This window comes from Heteronotia binoei, chromosome 17 (assembly GCF_032191835.1).
Source record: "Heteronotia binoei isolate CCM8104 ecotype False Entrance Well chromosome 17, APGP_CSIRO_Hbin_v1, whole genome shotgun sequence".
Taxonomy (NCBI): domain Eukaryota; kingdom Metazoa; phylum Chordata; class Lepidosauria; order Squamata; family Gekkonidae; genus Heteronotia; species Heteronotia binoei.
In genome coordinates, this window is record NC_083239.1 from 36,661,466 (window position 1) to 36,687,691 (window position 26,226).

Below are 26,226 nucleotides of genomic sequence, written 5' to 3' on the forward strand. Positions count from 1 at the left end.
TGCTGTGCACAAAGAACAAAGGAAACAAATTCAGAAGCTTCCTATGTGGAACAATACCTCATGTTATTCTAACTTTCAAAGGAGTGAATCAGCAGTGTTATTTATTATGTGTTTGTTTTATTTACAATAGACAAGTATATAGCCTTTCAAATTAATCCTTCAAAGCAAAGAACCACCATTAGGCACTCCTGGCATTCCAAAAGCAGAATTGCATGTTGGGGGGTGGTGGTGGTGGTATTTTTCACAATAGTTATAGAAATTGTGATACTCATCACAGCTGTAAGGCCAGGAACCTACATATAGATATATTTAAAAACAAACAATTATTCCTTCCTTCCTTCCTTAAAACTTTATGACTGATCTAAAGGCTATTTCAATGAAAACACGTTTAAAAAAATCTTATCCCTTTTGAACACAAACAATACACATTCTCAGTTTCAAAATCAGTGCTGGCTATTTAATATTTAATGCTTTTGCAGGCAGAACAGTTATCTTGATTTGATATATCAATGGAACTTTCATACACACTGATTAGTGCACTTTGAATCCACATTTAATGGAGAGAGAGAAGGCATGAGGGATAGGGAAGGAAACAAAAGCTGAGGGAATACAACTTCCTTGCTGGTTCCTTCTTCTGTGTTTGTGTATTCTGAAGGTCATGCGGAACACAGAGCAAACACTACAATGGGATAAAAGACCTTTATATGTGGAAAACCTGCCACTTACCATTATAGTTGCTGTCCTAATGAGACTTTCTCGGGATTGTCCCACTGAATAATATGGGATTTGCTTCTGAGTAAGCCAGATTAGGCATGCTTGCTAAAGCTTCATTCCTGTAGAAAGTTAATTATCCAGGGATGAGTCCCATTTATTTGAATGGGACTTACTTCCTAGGATGAGGGCTTTTTTTTGCAGGAACTCCTTTGCGTATTAGACCACACACCCCTATTGTCGCCAATCCTCCTGGAGTTTACAGTAGGTCCTGTAAGAATAGCCCTGTAAGCTCTTGGAGGATTGGCGACATCAGGGGGGTTTGTGGCCTAATATGTAAAGGAGTTCATGCTACAAAAAAAGTTGTAGTGGTGATGACGATAATAAAATTACTGTTCCATCAACCTAACGGTTCTGAACAGCTGCAAAGTGAGCCACAATCACTGAAAGAAAAGAAAAGAGCTATGTCCATTAACTCTCCCCCCGCCCACACCACCACCCCTGTCTGAAGCACTGTGACTGTCACTGTCACAGATAAACTTTCAAGAGGGAGAATCAACTTTTTTTCTGTTCTCTGAATGGATACAGCAATTAAGTGTGATCTGCTCTATAGTGTCTATTTTCCCACTGCCACAGGGGCATAATCATATTGAGTATTATTTATTGAGTGTTATTTATTATGTGTTTATATTGTTTACATTAGACAGGTATATAGCCTTTCAAATTAATCCTCCAAAGCAAAGAACCACCATCAGGCACTCCTGGCATTCCAAAAGCAGAATTGCAATGGGAGTGGGGGGGGGTATTTTTCACGATAGTTATAGAAGTTGTGATACTCACTGGAGCTGGAACAGGAAGGACAGGAGCCTACATACATATATAAAAAAAACAAGCAATTATTCCATCCTTCCTTCCTTCTCCCATTTTTCTACTCTTGACATTCATCATGCTGTGCAAAAAGAACAAAGGAAACAAATTCAGAAGCTTCCTATGTGGAACTATACCTCATGTAATTCTAACTTTCAAAGAATTGAATCAGCAGTGTTATTTATTATGTGTTTATTTTATTTACAGTAGACAGGTATATAGCCTATCAAATTAATCCTTCAAAGCAAAGAACCACCATTACGCACTCCTGGCAGTTCAAAAGCAGAATTGCAATGGGGGGGGGAGGGGGGCGGGCGGTATTTTTCACAATAGTTATAGAAGTTGTGATACTCAGTAGAGCAGGAAGGCCAGGAGGCTACACATAAAAAAATATGCAATTATTCCTTCCTTCCTTCCTTCCTTCCTTTCTTCCTTCCTTCCTTCCTTCCTTCCTTCCTTCCTTCCTTCCTTCCTTCCTTCCTTCCTTCCTTCCTTCCTTCCTTCCTTCCTTCCTTCCTTCCTTCCTTCCTTCCTTCCATCGCATTCCTATTGAACACAAAAAATACACATTGCCCCCCAGTTGGAAGAAAGAGACAAACAAAGTATACGGGTAAACAAACAGGGCAACTTTATTGAACACAACACGGCATGGGGCAACCTAACTAGCCGGACAGGCCAAGGGTAACCTCTGACCCTTCCCTGTCCGGCAGGGCGAGCCACCCCGCCCCCGACAGTAGCTGATTAATTCCAGCTAATATCAGGCCAGCAAAGGCCAGGTATACCCTAAACCAGCCAGGTGCCATACTCGATAGCAGCCTGCCAGAGAAGGGAACCCTATAGCGGGCATCCGAGCAATGAACCGTCCAGCCCATTTGCCGTTCATCCCGCCATATTCCCTGAAATCAGGAATAAACCGAGGGTGCTCACCGGTTACTTAACTAGCCAATAAAAATCCTGCCAAAGTTACTGAACAGGAAAAGGAAAAAGGGAACTCCCAACCAACTGCAAACAGTACAAGGTAGGCGAAACACATCCCAACCAGTGTCAATCATTGAGATGAAAAAATTCCTACCTGGCCCCGTACAAAACGGCGACCGGAGAAGCCTGTCCTGTTGCAGGGAGGGAGGGTGGGCCAATGAAAGCCCGGGCAAACTGCACCACAGGAGGTGTGCCCGGGCTTATAAAGCCCAGTCCATGCCCCCACCTCAACATCCCCAGATGGAGGAGGCTTGTTTGCCTCTCTCCATCCAGGGAGGCCAAAACGGCCCCCGCCCTCAGCCGCCATAAGCGGCACGGGCGGGAAGGGGCCGCATTCTCAGTTTCAAAATTAGTGTTGGCTTGCTGGGGGGAAGTTTAGATGCCTGGGGAAGGCAATGGGAAAGCACCCCGTGACAGGTCTGCTGTGAAAACGTTGTGAAAGCAACATCACCCCAGAGTCGGAAATGACTGGTGCTTGCACAGGGGACTACCTTTACCTTTTTAATTAATATTTAATGCTTCTGCAGGCAAAATAGTTATCTTGGTTAGGTATATCAAAGGAACTTTCATGCACACTGAATAGTACATTTTGAATCAACATTTAATTGAGAGAGAGAAGGCATGAGGGACAGGGAAGGAAGCAAAAGCTGAGGGAATGCAATTTCCTTGCTGATTCCTTCTTTTGTGTTTGTGTATTCAGCAGGTCATGTAGAACGCAGATCAAACACTACAATGGGATAAAATACCTTTATGGCCCTGTTCACACAGCGTGTTGAGTCCATGTTAAACTGACCCGGTTCTGTTCCAAATATCTTTGTTCCAGATATTATTGATCAAACTGCCATACTGCAATTTGAATTACTCCGTGGTGAAACCGTCTGCTGCTGTCCACACGACAGCACTATGCAGTTCTTTCTCCCCTCCACTATTATGCACATGCGCACATTGTGCATGCAGGTGTGCATTATGTGGTTATGCGGTCATGTGCATATCGCTAAGTAGTAAAAAAAAATGGTGACTGTAAACCGAATGTCTGAGGCTCCTTTTGCTCTGGGACAGCTTTTAGACATCCGGAAGTTGGTTAATAAGGTCTGTCAATAATAAGACCTACACGTTGCGAGACTATTTTATGGAACCACATATAGACCTGGCATGTGTGACAGAGACCTGGGTACGGGAGGGCGAGTCAGTCGCCCTGAACCAGCTTACCCCACCCGAGTTCTCAGTCCTTCACCAATCGCTGACTGCTGGCCGAGGAGGGGGGGGGTTGCAGTGCTCATTCGTGAGTCTTTTTTTTTCAGGGCACTTCCTGCCCCAAACATCATGGGCATTGAATGTGTCAGACTGATATGGGAAGCTGAAGAGAGTTTGACTATCTAGGTTGTGTACCAGGTGCCCAACACACACCCAGAGAGCCTGCCTGTCCTACTGGAGGCCGTGGCGACTTGGACATTGGCTTTCCCCAGGCTATTAGTCTTGGGGGATTTCAATGTCCATGTTGATGATGCGGCTTCCATGCAGGCCCAGGATCTGATGTCATCCATGGAGACACTGGGACTCAGCCAGATTGTTTCGGCTCTCACTCACCAGGCCAGCCATACACTCGATTTGGTCTTTGGGACTGGGATAACACCAGATCTGATAGCTGTTGATACAGTTCCATGGTCAGATCATTTTGCCCTGAAAGTCCGACTGGACCTGCAGCCCGCCTCCTGTCTGGGCAGCAAGCAGATTTATGTTCACCCACAGAGCCAACTGGACCTGGAGCAGCTTCAGGAGGCTATGTGGGATCCAATGCCCCCAGGCGGATCGCTAGATGAGCTAGTGGAGGACTGGTACTTCTGGCTCTCCACAATCATCAACAATATTGCGCCCCAGTGCCCTCTTCGCTGCCTCACCAAAGCAGTGCCTTGATATGCCTTGGAGGCTGCAGAGGATGAAGCAGCAGCTTAGACGGCTAGAGCGAGTGTGGCGGAGATCTTATGACGAGGAGTCTAGAACTTCTTATAGAACATTTATGAAGGTCTATGAGAAGGCAGTGAAGTCAGCTAAGAGAGATTTCTATGCTGCCTCCATTGCATCTGCGAAATCGCACCCAGCCCAATTGTTTAGAACGATTCGATCATTGACTACGGTGCCGGTTGACAATCAAAAGGGTAGGGAATTGGATATTGGTTGTGAGGCCTTTGCAACTTATTTCGCAGACAAAGTCTCAACTCTCCGCCATAATCTACCAGCAACAATTGATTCAGTATGAGAACTGGAAGCCTGTTGTCCGTCTTTGGGTCCTACATTAGACCACTTTAGCTGCCTGTCTCAGGAGGATGTGGACAGGATCCTGGCTGTGGTGAAGCCTACCACTTGTCCTCTGGACCCATGTCCATCCTGGCTTGTTAAAGTAGGTGGGGAGGACATTCAAGGGCCCTTAGCTGAGATTGTTAATCTATCCCTGTCATCAGGGGTATTTCCAGCTAAGCTCAAATAGGCAGTGGTTCGCCTGCTTTTGAAGAAGCCATCTTTGGACCGTTTGGTCCTAGCCAATTATCACTCAGTCTCGAATTTACCATTTCTGGGCAAGATAATTGAGAAAGCGGTGGCGGAGCAGTTTCAGGCTTTCCTGGAAGATACATCTGTCCTCGATCCCTTCCAATCTGATTTCCATCCTGGTCATGGTGTGGAGACTGCTTTGGTCGCCCTCACAGATGACCTTGGAAGGCATTTGGATCAAGGCGGGTCAGCGCTGCTATTACTTTTAGATCTCTCTGCAGAGTTTGACATGGTCGACTATGATCTAATGACCCACCACCTTGCCGACATTAGAGTCCAGGGGACTGCCTTACAGTGGTTTTCCTCCTTCCTTCGTGGTCAGGGACAAAGTGTGGCAATCAGCGAGAAGACGTCCCTGCATCACTCACTAGAGTGTGGTGTCCCACAGGGAGCTATTCTCTCGCCGATAATGTTTAACATCTATATGCACCTCCTTGCCCAGATTGCCAGAGGTTTTGGGCTGGGTTGTCACCAGTATGCAGATGACACCCAGTTCTATCTGTTGAAAGACGACCATCCAGACTTTGCCCCAGACCATCTAACCAGGGCTCTGAAGCTTAATCCAACTAAGACGGAGGTCCTGTGCTTGGCTCTGTGGGGACTAAGATTGGGGATCCGGCTTCCCATCCTGGAGGGCACATCTCTTGTACCAACCCAGAAGGTGAGGAGCTTGGGTGTAATACTGGATGCCGCCCAGGTCACAGCTGTTGCACTATCTGCCTTTTTACCATCTTCGACAGGCCAAATAACTAGCACCCTATCTGACCCCTCAGGACTTAGCTACAGTGATCCATGCAACAGTCACTTTCAGTTTAGACTACTGTAACTCACTCTACAGTTGCTTGCCCTTGAGGCTGATCTGGAAGCTCCAGTACGATTGCTGTCTGAATTGCCTGTATGGGCAAGCAGTCGGCCGATGCTGCGCAGTCTGCATTGGTTGCCAATTGAGTACCATATCCGCTTTAAGGTTTTAGTATTGCCATTCAAAGCCTTACACAGCCTAAGACCGGCATACCTGCGGGACCGTCTCTCCCCATATGAGCCCCAGAGGTTGCTACAATCAGCCAGTTAGCATCTTCTGATCAGCTACTTTAAATCCAGAAGGAAACAGCAGCAACATCTGATTATACTGTGCATCTGAACAGGGCCTATATGTGGAAAACCTGCCATTTACCATTATATTTGCAGTCCTACTGAGACTGTCCTAGGACTTGCTTTTGAATAAACTTTGTTAGGCTTGCTCCCAATAGCTTCATTCCTGTAGAAAGTTAATCACATAGGGATGAGCCCTATTGATTTTGAATGGGGCTTATTTCCTAGGATGATATGGATGATGGTAATAGTAATGTTGATGATGTGGAGCGCAGGTCATGCAAAATGCAGATCATACATTACAATGGGATAAAATACCTTTATGGCCCTGTTCACACAGTCCATGTTAAACTGACCCGGTTCTGTTCTGAATATCTTTATTCCAGATATTATCCATCAGACTGCCATACTGCAATTCGAATCACTCCATGGTGAAATCATCTTCTGCCATCCACACGATGGCACCATGCAGTTCTTTTTTTCCCCTCCACTATTATGCACAGGGGGGGAGGGGTGGGCTCCCTCTTGGGTATCCTGCCCCCCCAGGGAAAGTGTATGTGCAATACATAGCCTCTCCTTCCCGGTGTAGTGAACGCTGCGTGGTCACTGTCCGGTTATGCCTGGCAGATGGTCACTGCAATGGCCTCTCCTGCATTACTGCATCCGTGGCAACACCTTCCCGCTGGTCCCCCCCCGTTTCTCACAGAGTTTGCCACGTCATGGTGCGACCGAATGTCCGGCGGTATAACCGGATGGGCAGGCTGGGCCCACCAACCTTGCCAGCCAAGAGAAGGAAAACTCTAACATCAAACTCGGGCAGATAGAGCTCGTTAATGTAACAACTACCACCTGGAGGACTCGCTGCCGGCGTCCCGGCTTACTCGGCCATGGCAGATGACCCCAAGGTGAAAGGGTGGAGCCAGTACTGCGCACACTGTGCTTCACCTAAAAATTCCTCTGCGCAGGCCTGAAGGGCATATCCACATCCACAACCCACAACACACCAAGTCCTGCAGCGATGGGCAAGGGGCGAAACGGCAGGTGGAAGATGCCACTGGAAGCCGCAGTCCCGATCCTGCATGTAGGCGGTTCAGGGTATTGGTCGCCTGATGCTGACCCGGAGACGAAAGCATCTTTCGGCAGCACCCTGAACGACCAAGCAGCCTTATCTAGGGACAGCACTGCTTGCTCCACATGGAGAGGGGCCTAGAAAAGGTGGCCTAAACAAAGCTCGTCTCCCCCACCCCACTTGGCTAGCCGCGGTCAACGGGCATCTTTACTTGCGGTCAAAAAATAACAACAAAGAAAAGGCATGCACCTGCCTCACAAAGTGTGCAAAGACTTAAGCTTGCGTGTTGGAACATCAGAACCATGCTTGACACAGTAGACAGTGGTCGCCCTGAACGACGCTCTGCTCTAGTTGCCCACGAACTTCTCAGGTTGAATATTGACATAGCAGCTCTCAGTGAGGTCCGTTTCCCTGAGGAAGGTAGTCTTCAAGAACATGGTGTTGGCTATACCCTCTACTGGTCGGGTAAGTCAAAGGCTGAGAGCCGCCTTTCTGGCGTTGGCTTCATGGTCAGGAACTCCATTGCCTCCAAACTCGAAAACCTGCCAACAGGTCACTCAGATCGCATCATGTCCATGCGCCTCCCACTTCAAAACAAGCAGCATGCAACACTCTTCAGTGTGTATGCCCCAACTCTTCAAGCAGATCCTGCAGAAAATAACAAGCTCTATGCTGATCTACGCAACCTCGTACGGAAGACCCCTACAGAGGACAAGGTGATCATCCTTGGCGACTTCAATGCCAGAGTAGGTAAAGACTTGGAAGCCTGGAAAGGAGTACTTGGCAAACACAGCATTGGCAACTGCAATGATAACGGGCTCCTCCTGCTAGAATTCTGCATGGAGCACCAGCTCACCATCAGCAACACTATCTTTCAGCAGAAGAACAGCCTGAAGACAACCTGGATGCACCCACGGTCCAAGCAGTGGCACCTTATCGACTACATTCTGGTGCGCCAGAGAGACCTTCGAGATGTCTTACACACCCGAGTAATGCCCAGTGCGGAATGTCATACGGATCATCGTCTTGTACGCTGCAATCTCTGTCTTCACTTTAAACCCACACGCAGGAGAGGAGGTATCCCTCGGAAGAAGCTTCAGGTTGGCAGCCTTGAGTCAGCCGAAGTTAAAGCTGCCTTCCAGGCAAAACTCCAGTCAAGAATTGAGGACCCCAGTTGCCCCACAGACCCTTCTCCAGAAGCACTCTGGGAACACCTATAAACTACCATCCTGTGGATCTCTTAAGAAGTCCTCGGGTTCTCCACAAGGAAAAACAAGGACTGGTTTGACGAGAACAATCAAGAGATCCAAGAATTACTAGCGAAAAAGAGATCTGCCTACCAAGCACATCTTGCTCAGCCCTCCTGTCCCGGGAAAAAAGCAATCTTTCGCGCTGCATGTAGCATCCTCCAGCGCAAGCTTCGAGACATTCAGAAGGAGTGGTGGACCAAGCTTGCAGAGAGAACCCAGCTGTGTGCAGACACTGGTGATTTAAGAGGGTTCTACGAAGCCCTGAAGGCAGTATATGGCCCATCATATCAGGCTCAGAGTCCCTTGCGTAGTGCAGACGGCCAAGTACTCCTCACAGACAAGGCATCCATACTGAATCGGTGGTCAGAGTATTTTCAGGCTCTCTTCAGTGCCAACCGCGTAGTTCAAGATTCAGCAATCCACCTCACCCCACTTCTATCAGTGAAAACAGAGTTGGATGAGATCCCCACCCTAGAAGAGACTGTTAAAGCCATCAAGCAACTGAAAAGTGGCAAGGCAGCGGGAGTTGATGGAATCCCACCAGAGATCTGGAAGCATGGGGGCACAGTACTACATAGCACACTTCATAAAGTACTTGTCACCTGCTGGGAACAAGGCAAACTACCACAGGACTTTCGCGATGCAATCATCATCACTCTACACAAGAACAAAGGAGAAAAGTCAGACTGCTCCAACTACCGGGGGATAACCCTGCTCTCCATCGCAGGCAAAATCCTTGCCAGAACACTCCTGAACAGACTGGTGCCCGCCATTGCAGAAGAACTCCTCCCAGAGAGCCAGTGCGGCTTCAGAGCTAACAGGAGCATCACCAACATGGTATTTGTTCTCAGGCAGCTCCAAGAGAAATGCAGGGAACAGAACAAGGGTCTATATGTGACTTTTGTCGACCTTACCAAAGCTTTCGATACTGTTAGCAGGAAACGCCTGTGGCAAATCTTGGATCGTTTAGGATGTCCCCCAAGGTTCCTCAGTATGATCATCCAGCTACATGAAGACCAGCGAGGCCAAGTCAGACACTGCAACGACCTCTCGGAGCTCTTCCCAATAGGCACAGGTGTAAAGCAAGGATGCGTTCTCGCGCCAACTCTCTTTACGATCTTCTTTAGCGTGATGCTTCAAAGAGCCGCAGTAGATCTAGATGATGACGATGGTGTCTACATCCGCTATCGCACTGATGGCAGCCTGTTCAACCTGAGGCGACTAAAGGCTCACTCCAAGACAATGGAAAAACTCATCCGAGAGCTACTATTTGCTGATGATGCTGCACTCGTCTCCCACTCGGTATCAGCTCTGCAGCATATGACGTCCTGCTTTGCAGAGGCTGCCAAGCTATTCGGCCTAGAAGTTAGTCTGAAGAAGACAGAAGTTCTCCACCAGCCTGCACCCCAGGAAGATTATCACCCTCCCTGCATCACTGTGGGTGAATCAGTTCTGAAGACAGTCCAGCAGTTCAGCTACCTAGGGTGCATCATCTCCTCAGATGCCAAGATCGACAAGGAGATTGACAACAGGCTGGCAAAGGCAAATCGTGCATTTGGCCGACTGCACAAAAGTGTGTGGAGCAACAAGCATCTGAAAAAAGGCACAAAGATCAATGTTTACAAAGCGGTTGTGATGACAACCCTCATCTACGGCTCTGAATCGTGGGTTTTATACCGTCATCACCTGCGACTCCTTGAGCGCTTTCATCAGCGCTGCCTTCGCACCATCCTCAACATCCACTGGAGTGACTTTGTGACCAACACTGAAGTCCTCAAGAGGGCGGAGGTTACAAGCATCGAAGCACTGCTGTTGAAGACGCAGCTGCGCTGGGCAGGGCATATTTCTATGATGGAAAACCACCGCCTTCCCAAGATTGCTCTGTATGGCGAACTTTCCACCGGCCATCGAAATAGAGGGGCACCAAAGAAGAGGTACAAGGACTCCTTGAAGAAATCCCTTGGCACCTGTCGCATCAACCATCACCAGTGGTCTGACCTAGCCTCAGATCGCAAAGCATGGAGGCACACCATCCACCAGACTGTCTCTTCCTTTGAGAACGCACGCATAGCTGGTCTTGAAGACAAAAGGAGATTGAGGAAGAATCACACTGCTACAGCACCAACCCCAAATCAGACTTTTCCCTGCAGCCACTGTGGCCGGATCTGCCTGTCCCGCATTGGTCTTGTCAGCCACCAGCGAGCCTGCAGCAGACGTGGACTACTGCACCCTTAAATCTTTGTTTGCGAAGTCAAGCCGAGAGAGAGAGAGATTATGCACATATGCGCATGATGTACATGCACACATTGTGCATGCAGGTGTGCATTATGCACATGTACGCATATGCACATGCACATAGGTTAAACATTATGTGATTATGCAGTAATGCATATATCGCTAAGTAGTAAAAAAAATGGTGACCATAAACCAAATGTCTGAGACTCTGGGACAGCTTTCAGACATCTGGAAGTTGGTTAACATCGCAGCAGAACTATCCAGACGGAGAAAACAAGGTGAAACTGGAGAACTCAAAAAACACCGCAAAGGAGCAGGTAACAAAATAATCCGGTTCTGAGAAGGATTTGGGGGGGGGGGCTACCACGAGTTAATACCAGGAGGCAGATGTTGCTGTCTGATCAGTCATTTTAAATCCGGAAGGAAACAGCAGCGACATCTGATTATATTGTGAGTCTGAACAGGGCCTATATGTGAACAACCTGCCATTTACCATTATATTTGCAGTCCTACTGAAACTTTCCTGGGATTAAGTCCCACTGAATAATATGGAACTTGCTTCTGAATAAACTTTGTTAGGCTTGCTCCCTATAGCTTCATTCCTGTAGAATGAATGAATCCCGGTACTTCTGGGAAGGGGAAGATATGACAATGGGAACAGACACAATAATAAAAGAAGGTGGCAGAGAAATGGAGAAGCTCAGCCCCCTTCTAGTCTGTCTCCCATCCCACTAGTAATGGGTAGAGTGGCCAGGTTAAATCACTCGCCTCCGTCATTGGTGTTATGTAATGCCAGATCCATAAACAATAAAACCTTAGTCCTTCATGACTTCCTGCTTGAGCAGGATATGGACCTGGCTTGCGTGACTGAGACCTGGGTGCGTGACAGGGAAACAGTAACTCTCTCCCAGGTCACCCCCCCCCCCCCAGAATACTCAGTCTTTTACCAATCACGGACTAGCAGGTGGGGGGGGGAGGGGTGGCTCTATTCATACAGGAGGCTTACTCCTTTTGGGCGCTTCCGTCATCAAATATTGATGGCATTGAATGTGTCAGCTTGGTGTGGGATGTCGGGGAGGGATTGGTGGTTTGGCTGGTGTTCTGTCCATCTAACACACCAGTCAGCGCCTTACCATCCCCGGTGGAGGCCGTAACAGGCTGGGCATTGTAACACCCAAGGCTTTTGATCCTGGGTGATTTCAATGTCCATGCCGATGACCCAACCTCCGTTTAGGCGGTTGACCTAGTGTAATCCATGGCGACACTGGGACTCTCCCAGGTTGTTACAACACCCACTCACCAGGCGGGGCACATGCTAGATCTGATCTTTGTGACGGGGGTTGTAGTGGATCGGGTTGCTGCTGATGTAGTGCCATGGTCAGACCACTATGCCCTAAAGGCCCGTGTGGATGTCCCACCTCAAGCCCGTTTAGGCGGTGAGCATATTTTGACTCGCCTGCAGAGCCTGATGGGCCTGGAGTGGTTCCAAATGGCTCTTTGGGGTTCCTGGCCCACTGGCAACTCTCTAGGTGACTTGGTAGAGTTGTGGCATGACCAACTCTCCAGGGCCATCAATGAGATTGCACCACGGCACCCTCTGTGCCCCCATTGCACCGTGGTATACCCAGGAATTGCGGATGATGAAATGGGGGCTCAGACGGCTAGCGATGTAGTGGCGGCAGACTCGAGACAAAGCAACCAGAACATCTTATAGAGAGTGTATGAGATCCTATGAGATGGCAGTCAAAGCCACAAAGAAAGCTTTCTTTGCGGCTAGGATTGCGTCTGCGACATCTCGCCCGGCACAATTGTTTAATGTAATTCAGTCATTTACCGATATTGGCTGTGAGGCTTTTGTCAATTTTTTCACAAACAAGGTCTTGTTGCTCCGTCACGACCTTCCCACTACAGTTGAAACAGTATGCGAACTCAAGGCTCCATGCCTGTCTTTCAGATCACTATTGAATCACTTTAAAACACTCAGTTTGGAGGAAGTTGACAGAGTACTCTCCACTGTACACTCAACAACGTGTGATCTGGACTGATGCCCATCCTGGCTGATTAAAGTGTGCCAGGGAGAGCTCCGATATCCTATACAGGATATCGTAAACAGATGTCTCTCTGAAAGGCTTTTTCCAATGTCTCATAAAGAGGCAGTGGTCCACCCCCTCTTGAAAAAGTCCAACTTAGTCCTGGCCGAATTGGCACGCTATTGACCGATCTTGAATTTACCCTTTTGGGGGGAAATTATTGAGGGCAGTAGTGTTACAGTTACAGAGCTTTCTGGAGGACACTTCCATCCTAGATTCCCACCAAGCTGGCTTCCAGCTTGGTCATGGTACAGAGACAGTTCTGGTCACCTTAGTGGATGACCTCCAGCAACACCTAGATCGAGGCGGCTCGGCGGTACTGTTGTTGTTAGACCTATCGGCTGCATTCGATACAGTCGACCATCAGTTGCTAGTTCACTGCCTCGCCAACACAGGGATTCAGGGGCTAGCCTTACAGTGGCTTTCCTCTTTCCTATGTGGTCGGGGACAGGGAGAGTCGTCCCAGAGACACCCGCTTAATTGTGGTGTGCCTCAGGGGGCGCACCACATTAGGGTTCTATCCCTAATGTTATATAACATTTACATGCGACCCCTTGCCCAGATTGCCCAGACGTATGGGCTGGGTTGACATCAGTATGCCAAATCTAAAGTAGTTGTCTTTTCAAATTGCTGGCCCCCACAGAGATGGTTTATTGGCAACTCAACAACTGGGATCACTTTTAATCACAAATTAAGCTGGGTTTCACATCGTAACACCATCAACTTGGCTAAATGTTCGGCTGCTCAAATTAAGCAGTTTTTCTTTGAAAGGGGACACCAATTAGTTCCAGCAGCAATTAAGGTCTTCAAAGCCAAAACGCTAGCTCAGATTCTCTATGGTATCCCTATATGGATCTCAGCATTTACCAGGAAAGTGGAGGGCATTCAAGCCTCATTCTTTAGACAAATTCTTGGTATGCCAAAATGTGTGTCCTACTTTGCTCTCTGCTCTGAAGTGGGTCAGTCTTTGTTGAAGACAAAAGCCTGGATTGCAGTGTTCAAATTCTGACTCAAAATTCACTTTAAAACAGATACTAAGAGCCTTCTTGATTGTACGAAAAAAGACCCATATGTTTCATCCTGGACATCCTGGACAGCAGTGCTTATGTCCAAACTTAACCATTTGGGGATAGAGGTTGATGATTTTTTTTTTACTTCTGATGAGTCATATATCTTCAGATGTATTAAATTGAGACTGTGGGTGTTGGAGGAAACGAAACTACAGCCAACAGACCCTTATATTTGCTCCCCAGCTTCTTTAGGTCTTTATGCTTTCTGCGGCAAAATGCCCCATTATCTATCAGACTTAACCATTCCAAGTCATCGCAGGGCATTTATGTTGGCTAGACTAAATGTGTTTCCCTCCAAAGTTTTACAAGGGAGATATCATCAAGTCTCTTTAGGCGACAGACTCTGTTCCTATGGAGTGAATAGTCCCCATTCAATTCAGCATATATTGCTTGATTGTTCCTTTTATCATAATCTCCGTAAAGATTTATTTTGCAAGCTTTCTTTCTCCCCAGATTTGTCTATTCTGCCACCCTGTTGTTATTTATTGAATGATACTGAGGAGGAGGTTAGTGAGGCTGTGGCAAAATTTTTGGCTGACATCCTTAAATTTAAATCTGACCATGTATGAATGCATCTGTAAGCTCATTTTCATTTTGATTTTATCTCCAATGTTTAAATTTTTATATTCTGTGTATTTTTTATTTGCAACTGTTATGCCATTAAAGGTTTGGTATGATATGACACCCAGCTCTATCTACTGATGGATAGTCGGCCTGGTGCTGTCCCAGAAAACCTGGATTAGGCATTGAAAGCTGTGGCTGGTTTGGCTTAAGCTGAGCCGACTGAATCTGAATCTGACAAAGACAGAGGTCCTTTGCCTGAGGCATTGCGGCCTGGGCAGGGCAATCCCCCTACCAGTCTTTGACGGGGCGCCATTGTCAATGGCGGCCAAGGTCAAAAGCTTGGGGGTGCTGTTGGAAGCCTCCCTGTCAATGGAGGCCCAGATAGCAGCAACTGCAAAATCCACCTTTTTTTCATCTGAAGCAGGCGAAACAGTTGGTTCCCTTCCTCGACCGTTGCGACCTGGCAATTGTGATCCATGCAATGGTCACCTCGAGATTGGACTACTGTAATGCCCTCTACTTGGGGCTGCCTTTTCATGAACCCGGAAACTCCAGCTAGTGCAGAATGCAGCTGCTAGGCTGCTATTGGGGCTGCCCAAGTGGGAGCACATACAACCAACGCTGCAGGAACTGCACTGGCTACCAATAGTGTACTGGATTTGTTACAAGGTGCTAGTTATTACTTTTAAAGCCCTGTATGGCCAAGGACTCATTTACCTGAGGGACCATCTGTCTCCAGACATTCCTCAGAGGGTACTAAGATCATGGATCCCAACATCTCCTAGTGATTCCCGGGCTGAGGGAGGTGAGATTAGTGAACACCAAGGATAGGGCCTTTTCAGTGGCAGCCCCGTCCTGGAGGAATCAACTGCCGGAAGAGGTTAGGTTCTTGCGGGATCTCGCCCAGTTCCGCAAGGCCTGTAAAACTGTTCTCTTCTGGCAGGCCTTCAACCTATTGTAGGAGAATTAATAATAATAATAATAAGTTTTTATTTATATCCCACCCTCCCCACCGGGGCAGGCTCAGGGCGGCTTACAAAAACATGATGTGGTATCATGATATAATAATACAGGTAAAATCAATTCGCAGTATAAATATGAATACAAATACAAATATAAATTAAAGTTAAAGAGCTAAAAAACAATACGGTGGTGCTACAGTCTCTATTTATCCAGGCAGCGTATTATTCAGTCTGGTCACGTCTTGAAGGCTTCTTAGAAAGGGGCAGTTTTGCAGGCCCTGAGGAACTGGTTGAGGTCCCACAGGGCCCGCACCCCTTCCGGCAGCTGATTCCACCATTGGGGCGCTTTTATAGAGAAGGCCAGCTCCCTAGTTGTTTTAAGTTTGGCCTCCTTAGGCCCAGGGATTTCCAAAAGATTTTGTGAACTGGAATGCAGTGCTCTCTGGGGAACATATGGAGAGAGGCGGTCCCTGAGGTAGGCAGGTCCTTGGCCATTTAGGGCTTTATAGGTGATAACCAGCACCTTGTAACGAATCCGGTATACAATTGGCAGCCAGTGCAGTTCCCGCAGCCTAGGCCACATGTGTTCCCACCGGGGTAGTCCCACTAGCAGCCTGGCTGCTGCGTTCTGCACTAGCTGTAGTTTCCGTGTTTGGTACAAGGGCAGCCCCATGTAGAGGGCATTACAGTAGTCTAATCTCGAGGTGACCGTTGCATGGATCACTGTTGCCAGGTCACCTCACTCCAAGAAGGGGGCCAACTGCCTTGCCCGTCTAAGATGAAAAAAGGCGGATTTGGCAGTGGCCGCTATCTGGGCCTCCATTGTCAAGGAGGACTCCAGTATTAGTCCCAAGCCCCATTATCTCCCAAGAATTCTGGAATAACCGCCATCCTGGAACTATGAGGAACATCTAATGTGTTAGCACCAAGCTGTATATTGTTTTAATCTATGTGTTTTAACTTATATATTTAAGTGGTTTTATTGTTTTATGACTGTGATCATAGCACGCTATGACTTTGATGTAAGCCGCCCTGAGCCCGCCTTGGCGGGGACGGTGGGGTATAAATTGAATTAAACATAAACATAGAAAGTTAATCACCTAGGGATGAGCCCCATTGATTTGAACAACATGTGATATGGATAATGGTAATATTAATGTTCCATCAGCCAATTGGTTCTGAACAGCTGTAACAGGAGCCATAACAATTTATAGGAATTTGGCTATGGGCAGACTGACTTTTTTTGTTTGTTTCTCAGAAGCCCTGTTGCCTGAGCAGGGTGTGACATAGAAGATAAACCTTCAAGAGGCACAATCAGCTGTATTCTGTACTCTGAATTGATAAAGCTATGAAGTATGAACTGATCTATAGTCTGATGTATAAACTGAAGAAGGTACTAGATTTATATCCAATTCTTCACTCCGAATCTCAGAACTCAGAGTGGCTCACAACCACCTTTATCTTCCTCCCCCACAACAGACACCCTATGAGTTGGGTGGGGTTGAGAGAGCTCTCACAGAAGCTGCCCTTTCAAGGATATCTCTGTGAGAGCTATGGCTGACCCAAGGCCATTCCAGCAGCTGCAGCTGGAGGAGTGAGGTATCAAACCCACTTCTCCTAGATAAGAATCTGTACACTTAACATCCATACCAAATTGGCTCTCTCTTGGGAGGATTGTGTGGTTCTGTTGCTTTAAGAGTTCTGATAAGGGTTAGATAGAAATGTTCAAACATATGCCAATTTGTCCTCTTTACAATCACTAAAGGTTTCAGTCTAGAGTGGGAAAGAACAGATCATCTCTGTTCTCCCCAACCCTATGGGAAACGAAAGCTCATGTTACTTTAACTTTCAAAGGAGTGAATCAGAAGTGTTATTTATTATGTGTTTATATTATTTACATTAGACAGGTATATAGCCTTTCAAATTAATCCTTCAAAGCAAAGAACCACCATCAGGCACTCCTGGCATTCCAAAAGCAGAATTGCAATGGGGGGGGGGGGTATTTTTCACGATAGTTATAGAAGTTGTGATACTCACTGGAGCTGGAACAGGAAGGGCAGGAGCCTACATACATATAAAAAAAAAACCAAGCAATTATTCCATCCTTCCTTCCTTCTCCCATTTTTCTGCTCTTGACATTCATCATGCTGTGCACAAAGAACAAAGGAAAAATTCAGAAGCCTCCTATGTGGAACAATACCTCATGTCATTCTAACTTTCAAAGGAGTGAATCAGCTGTATTATTTATTATGTGTTTATTTTATTTACAGTAGCCTTTCAAATTAATCCTTCAAAGCAAAGAACCGCCATTAGGCACTCCTGGCATTCCAAAACCAGAATTGCAAGTTGTGGGGGGGGGGGGGGCGGTATTTTTCACAATAGTTATAGAAATTGTGACACTCACCCCAGCTGGAAGGCTAGAAACCTACATATAAATATATTTTAAAACAAACAATTCTTCCTTCCTTCCTTCCTTCCTTCCTTCCTTCCTTCCTTCCTTCCTTCCTTCCTTCCTTCCTTCCTTCCTTCCTTCCTTCCTTCCTTCCTTCCTTCCTTCCAACTTTATGAGTGATCTAAAGGCTATTTCAATGAAAACACATTTAAAAAAAATCTTATCACATTTGAACACAAACAATACACTTTCTCAGTTTCAAAATCAATACTGGCTATTTAATATTTAATGCTTTTGCAGGCAAAATAGTTATCTTGATTTGATATATCAATGGAACTTTCATACACACTGATTAGTGCACTTTGAATCCACATTTAATGGAGAGAGAGAGAGAGAAGGCATGAGGGATAAGGAAGGAAACAAAAGCTGAGTGAATGCAATTTCCTTGCTGGTTCCTTCTTCTGTGTTTGTGTATTCTGAAGGTCATGCAGAACACAGAGCAAACACTACAATGGGATAAAATACCTTTATATGTGGAAAACCTGCCACTTACCATTATAGTTGCTGTCCTAATGAGACTTTCTTGGGATTGTCCCACTGAATAATATGGGATTTACTTCTGAGTAAGCCTGATCAGGCATGCTTCCTAAAGCTTCATTCCTGTAGAAAGTTAATTACTTAGGGATGAGTCCCATTTATTTGAATGGGACTTACTTCCTAGGATGAGGGCTTTTTTTGCAGGAACTCCTTTGCGTATTAGACCACACACCCCTGTTGTAGCCAGTCCTCCTGGAGTTTACAGTAGGTCCTGTAAGAATAGCCCTGTAAGCTCTTGAAGGATTGGCGACATCAGGGGGGTTGTGGCCTAATATGCAAAGGAGTTCATGCTACAAAAAAAGTTGTAGTGGTGATGACGATAATAACATTACTGTTCCATCAATCTAACGGTTCTGAACAGCTGTAAAATGAGCCACAATCATTGAAAGAAAAGAGCTATGTCTCTCCCCCCGCCCCCACCACCACCCCTGTCTGAAGCACTGTCACTCTAGCCAGGGGTAACTCAGAAGATAAACTTTCAAGAGGGAGAATCAACTTTTTTCTGTTCTCTGAATGGATACAGCAATGAAGTGTGATCTGCTCTATAGTGTCTATTTTCCCACTGCCACAGGGGCATAATCATATTGAGTATGGTTACTTTACGTAGCACCGGATGGTAACCATAGATGTCCGAGGGTAAAAGCTGTTCTGTATTTTGGAGCAGATTTTTTACATAATCATTCATTCACCTACCCTTGTCTGACAATATATAGTGACTGAAACACTACCAAAATTACTGTTTTCATCTTGTACAGTATATAATATATATGAAAAACTGCATTCGTCTATTGTGAACTCTTATTTGGTGAAGGAGAATGTCCTATAGATTATAGGGGGAATTTACAGGGGAGGAGAATATTAAGCCTTGTTTTCCCCCCATTTCCTAGGATTCGTCATACTGTGCAGAAAGAACATCACAAACACATTTTTAAAAACTTCCTATGCGGAACTTCCTACTGTTCCATCAACCTAATGGTTCTGAACAGCTGTAAAATGAGCCACAATCATTGAAAGAAACAACAGACGAGTATTTTGCCTTTCAACTTAAACCTCCAAAACATCCACCATTGGGTAATTGTGGCATTCCAGAAGCAAAATTGAAGCAGAGTGGGCATTTTCTACAATAGTCAAAAAAGATGTGATACTCACCATACCTGGAATAAGAGGACCCTACATGTTTAAAAATCAAGTAATTATTTCTCCATGGTCATGGCTGCCTTCCTTCATTCCTCAAAGCTTTATGAGTGATCTAAAACTTGTTCAACCAAAATCTGTTCATCAGAATCTGTATTGCTATTAACCAAAACCAATAAATCTCAGTTTCAAAATTAGCATTGACTTTGCTAGATTATTGCCTTTTCAGAGATAAAAGGTCATCTTGAGTTGGCATTTCAAAGGCACTTTCACACACACTGAATATTTCAGTTTGCAGTGCACTTTGCAGATATATTTCACTGTGAAATGGCAAAATGCACTCACAAAGGCTTGCTAAAGTACTTTGAAAGAGGATTGAAAGTGGCCATCATAAACATTTCCACTACTTCTTTTAGCTGCAACAGTCAATATAAAATAAGTGGAAAACCAATATCATATCTGTTCACATCCTGAGCCAGGGTGGCAAGAAAGAGAGAAATTAAGGATAGAGGGGGTGCGTCTTTGTGAGTGAGACTGGAGGAGCACAGAAAGAAAAAGACATTAAAAATGGATTGTGCATGTGAAACAGAGTCATCAGGGGATGACAGTGTAGGGGTGTTTCAGGATGCATTGAGGGTGCAGAAAGAGGTGGTGACAACAGAGGTTAGGGGATAAATAATGAGGGAAAGATAAAAGGTAAAAGGTAATCCCCTGTGCAAGCACCGAGTCATTACAGACCCATAAAGTGATGTCACATCACGACGTTTTCTTGGCAGACTATTTACAAGGTGGTTTGCCATTGCCTTCCCCAATCATCTACATTTACCCCCAGCAAGCTGGGTATTCATTTTACTGACCCTGGAAGGACAGAAGGCTGAGTCAACCTTGAGCTGACTACCTGAACCCAGCTTCTGACGGGATCAAACTCAGGCCATGAGCAGAGCTTGGACTGCAGGACTGCAGCTTCCCATTCTGCGCCATGGGGGGAGAGACAGAGAGAGAGAATGACTGAGAGAAGACTGAGAGAAGGAGAAGAGAGGAGTGAGAGGAGATGAGAGGAAGCAAAGACTGAGAGAGTGCAGTGACTGTCCTCGCAGTTTCCTTCTGACTTCTCATTTTGTGTGAATGTGAGTTATGTGTGGTTGTGTATTCTGCAGGACATGCAAAGTGTTGATCAAGTGCTAGAATGGGATCAAAAATCTTTATATGTGGAAAACCCTGATTTCCCATGATAATTACAGTCCTAATGAGACTTTTCTTGAAATTATGTCCCATTGAACAGTATGAGTCTTTCATCTGAGTAAACTTGATAAGGCTTTCTCCCTACAGCTTCATTCCTGTAGAAAGTTGTTTACCTAGGGATGAGCCTCATTGATTTTAAGAAGACTTACTTCCTAGGAAAATGTAATGCATAGTTTCTTGGCCAACTCCATTTATTTCACTATAGTGCAGAGGGGGGAAATAAGCAAGTGAACCTCACTTCCCCCACATTTTTTCCCCTCTCATGGAATTCATTGTGTTGTGCGCATAGAGTGAAAACCTAACATTTACCAGACCCATTCCATTCTTGCTTGCAGCAATGTTTTGTTGCATTAACCAGCTTGCAATTCTGACACTGCAGTGCATTCAATATCATTCTAAACATTAATAAAATAAGTGACATCACTATCAAGATCAAAAAGCAGCCTTACCGACACGGTTTCCTTTAGGCAAAGGAGAAAGATGAGACTTGCAACCACAAAGTAGAGTCGCATCCTGTCTTTTTTTTGATGGCTTCCAGTGGCAAAGTGGATGGTGGATATTTTCTACCTGCTGCATTTATACCATGAGTCATCTTTTAAATCTCAGGCCTGTTTGCCAAATATATTTCTCCCTTTGTCAAGGGGGACCAATCAGGAATGTTTAACAATAATTATATGGAAGGTAAACACTGACTCCCAAAGCCAGTAGCCAAAATTCTACCAGAGAAGCTCTGCCCTTCTTAAATCAGGTGTTCAGATGGCTCAACTTCACATATACTAGGAAAGTACAATGAGTCATATGCCAAAGGAAATAGTAGCAGTAGTAGTACCTTCTCTTCACAGAACAGATGAGAATGAAGTAGATAAACACCATACAAGTATTTGCGGGCCGGTTATCAGATTGCACCAGGCTTCTGTGCATATAAATCAAAGCTGAATCATGCACATTTCAGAAATACTATCTTATTAATAAAATGTCACAATCAGGCTTAGACTGAAGGCGCTGCTGCATAGGATTACACCATTAAAGGTTGTCAGGGATTTTTTGTGAGTTAGGTGCTTCTACTTTATAATTCAGCAAATACCCTGAACAATCTGTGGATGTGAAGAAGCGAGGGAATCAGCAATAAGTTGAATGACCTTTTTAACAGCATTTGGGTTTTGTGTGGCTGTGTTCATCTCCAGGAACACAGATTTGTACAGATCTTACTACTCAACTATAAATCCTACTAGGGTAATAGGACTTTCTTCTGAGTAAGTGTGCATAGGGCTGCATCTCTATTAACTGAAGTCTGTATCAGTTCAATAGTAAGTTTCTTTTGAAATAGAAATCCATGTATTAGCAAAATACTGCGTTTCAAGAAAAGTGATGGTGAAATATTGAAATAAAACCCACCCCCCAATATTGAAAGCAGAGATGTATCTCACTAGTTCATTTTAGAAAGGAATGATTATGAACCAGTACCAGAATAAGAATATTTTTGCATTTTAAAATATTTAAATATTTTAACACACACACATGCATGTGTGTGTATAATGTTTTTAAAAATGCTAGAACTATTTGGGATGTTGATATATGATCAACGTTCCACTTAATTAGCTGGGCAGATTAACTGTTAAATGAACAAAGGTTATAAAAATGATGGATGCAGTTGTTTTGGACAAACATTAATGATGCTAATTATGTCAAAATTCTTTTGTTTGACATTACAGGCTCGGGTTTTGTTCTTCTGTGGTTTGCTCAACAAACGTTACGAATGTTAATGAACGTTTGCTTTCTGTTTGTTCAACAGTTCTTGTTTTCTCACTGTAGGCTTTCTCCACAAATTAACACAAACTTTGTCCTGTGGTGGTGCTTTTTTCCCAAGATCACCTTCTTCACCTTTTGTTTCTCTGAAAAACACCATGAAATATTCATGTTTACGACACAGTATGCAGCACTAATAATGACAGCAGGTTAGATTTAATTCTCCACTTCTTTATTTACAAATGCTTCTGGAAAAGAAGTGTCCCTGTTTTGTCTCCATGTAAAGAGTGCAAGGCATTATATGAATTGGGATTTGACCCAGAATTGATGCTGGCTAGACAAGACATGAACATGGCTGGACAAAGAGTGAGGTGATGCCAGGCCTGTTGTTGGGAGCCCTTCTCCCCCTCTAGGCTTGCCAATCCCCAGGTCCCAATTAGGGTTCTCCTGCTTTCTCAGGCTCCTTCCTGCTACCAGTCAGCTGGCCAATGGGGGGGAAGCCCTGCCCCCACAGCCATCATGTGCCTTTCCAACTCCAGAGGCTTCCTCTTGGGATGATATGTCTGTGTCTTTAAGGCTGAATGGGGGCGGGGGGGGGGGGAGGCAAAAAAAACATGGCTGCTCCCAGTACCTGTGAAAGCAGCGCAGACCCTCCTTTGGTTGCACAATCTTTTCAGAGGCCGTTTGCATAGGAAAAGTAAACTTGAACCTTTAGTTGCTCTGTGTTATCTTTGAAGAAGTTGGAAGTTCAGCAACTCGTGAGTAGAGATTTCAATCCCCCGCTTCAGAGTCGTCTGAAACTGGGATGTGTTAAGCCAATTGCCCTAAAATATGATTTTGGGGGATTTAGAGGGGAGGGCAATCAGCCTTTCAGCGAGATCTAAAATCGATTTATACAGAAGGTGTCTGCTTTGGAAGTTACCCAATAAGGAGGGAATATAATATAATAATCAAGGGGTTTTATTATAGAATAAAGGCAAACATACAAGGGTATAAACACACATACAGTCCTAATAAAGATAGAGTTGAAATAGACAGGGGTAAACACAAGGATTGACAAACAGGGTAATAATTACCTATCGTAGTCTTCAAGGATGGCTCCAATGGCGACGAAAAAGGAGATGGGGGATGAACCCTCAACTGATCAGGTATCAGGGGCGTATTTAATAGCCGAGTATGTGGTACTGTCAGATGGACACGTGTGGGATGTAGGGTCAGTGCTTATAAGGTCTTCCTTAAGCCCTTAGGGGGTAGGAGGGCAAAAGGATTATGATGCTGGGTCAGATGGGGCATGATGTGGTGTCACATGGTGTGTTACCTCAGGAAAAGGGAAGGCTCCAGAATGACAGTTAGGGCATGGCATGGGTGGAGGCATGGGTGGAGGTGATTAAACAAGCTATCCAAACTTATCTAAAGGTGACAATAGAGGGCCAAATTGGCACCTAAGGTGACACCCGATTTATACAAAGAACTCTGACTCAAGGTGAAGCTGGTCTTCCTCTTCTGCTCTTCTGGCTAGCACCGTCCATTGTCTAAAGTTCCATTTGACAAGGACTTAGGCGGTCTGGCAGGGTCCACGCCTAAGCTGAGCTTGATTGCCTTATGTAGATGTAACAGCTGTTGAGTACATGAACCTCTCGCTTCTCTGTCATGGAGTCTGGCATTGGAGGAAGATGGTCACTGATGATGTTAGCCTACCAACATGGCTTTCAGGGTCAAGGCTGGAAACCACTTGCCCGGACAGTTCCTAGAGGCACAACTTCTTCCACTGCAACGGCCAAGAGGGTGCACGCACAGAACGGCTGGAAACCCATCTGTACTTCTGGCTAGCACTCTTCTAGAGATATAGAGTGATGTTGTAATGCTGAGGCTGTTAGTATTCATATAAGTCTCATAAAATGGTAGATAAAACCCAAGTTTCACAGCAGATGTGTGTGAGTTGAATCTCCAGGCACCCTAGCAACCAAACGGGTGATTACGATGTCCGTATATAACTGAAATTAGGGGTCTCTTGCTCACTGGGGTGGGGGGGGGGAGGAAAATCTCTGCCAGGCACTTCATTATTCCCTATGGAGATCGATTACCATAGGGTATAATGGAGAATTGATCTGGGGGTATCTGGGGCTCTGGAGGGGTTGTTGTTTGAGGTAGAAGCACCAAATTTTCAGCATAGCATCTGATGACTCTTCTCAAAATGCTCTTCATGTTTCAAAAGATTGGACCAAGGGGTTCAATTCTATGTGCCCCAAAAGAAGGTGCCCCTATCCTTCATTATTTCTAATGTAAGGAAGGCATTTAAAAGGTGTGTGGTTCCTTTAAATGTGATGGCCAGAACTCCCTTTGGAGTTTAATTGTGCTTGTCACAACTTTGCTTATGGCCCCACCCCCAATGTCTCCTGACTCCACCCCCAAAGTCTCCTGGCTCCACCCCCAAAGTCCCCAGATATTCCTTGAATTGGATTTGGCAACCCTATCCCCCTCCCTGAGAACCAGGACTGTAGCCAATGTGTATGGTGGGGGGTACAGGGAGGAGTGCCCCCAATCACATTTGTAGCACCGCCACCCAATTTCCTCCAATCCTCCCTTTCACTTTCCCAATCTTCCCTTTCCCTTTCAGTGTGTGGAATGAGTAGGAACTCTAATCTGCTGCCCTGGCTCCCAGTATCTAACTTGAAACCTCCAGAGGCTACTTGAAGGAAGAGGACTCCCAACATTGATCTTCTTTGGCTTTTCTGCCACCTGCTGGACAGTCAGGATAGGACTTTCATGGAAGAAATAGAAATAATTTTGATGTATGCTTATGATAGGAGAAAATGCAGTGTGGCATAGCCAAATCTCATCTTGAGCCAGTTGCCTTTTCTCAGCCTAACCTAACTTACAGGGTTGTTGTGAGATAAAATAACAGTTTTTAAAAAATTGATCTATTGATCCTTCTGAGGTTGGTAAAATGAGTACCCAGCTTGCTGAGGGTAAAGTGTAGATGACTGGGGTAGGCAATGGCAAACCACCCTGTAAAAAGTCTGCCGAGAAAATGTCACGATGTGATGTCACCCCATGGGTGGGTATGACATGGAAGCAGATAAAATTGTTGTGACTGGGAAGAATCTCTGCAATCAAAATGAATGTGCTGCCAATACTAAACTTTCTGTTCCAGATGTTATCCATGTACATAGAGTATTGAAATAGTAGCAAAGACAGATAAACCAATTTATATGGAACGGCAACCCCTCTGCCCCAAGAATGAGCTTTAAAATACTACATGAGAAAAAGAGAGAAGGATTAGCAGTCTGAAATATAAAATTATATTATCAACCAGCCGATCTGGTCTGGATTGTGGACTGAATTAAAAACCCATGGCATAGAATAGTAAAATTAGAATCAGCAGACCTAGCTGAAGGCTTACCCAATTATTTATGGATTAAGAAATGGGTTAAAAAATCATGACACAAGAAAGAAGTCACATAACCTGAGATGGACTTTTGAGTATATGGTTTACATGCCAGAATATATTGAGCCCCTCATACTCTCTGCTTATATCCCCAAAAGAAGCCTACTGTAATAAGAACATAAGGAATAAAAATGATTTTTTAACATATGGTATGATGATAAATACTCAGAAGAAACTCAAGTTTTTGCAAAATATCAAAGATGAAAGTGTAAAAAATTAATTGCTGCTATAT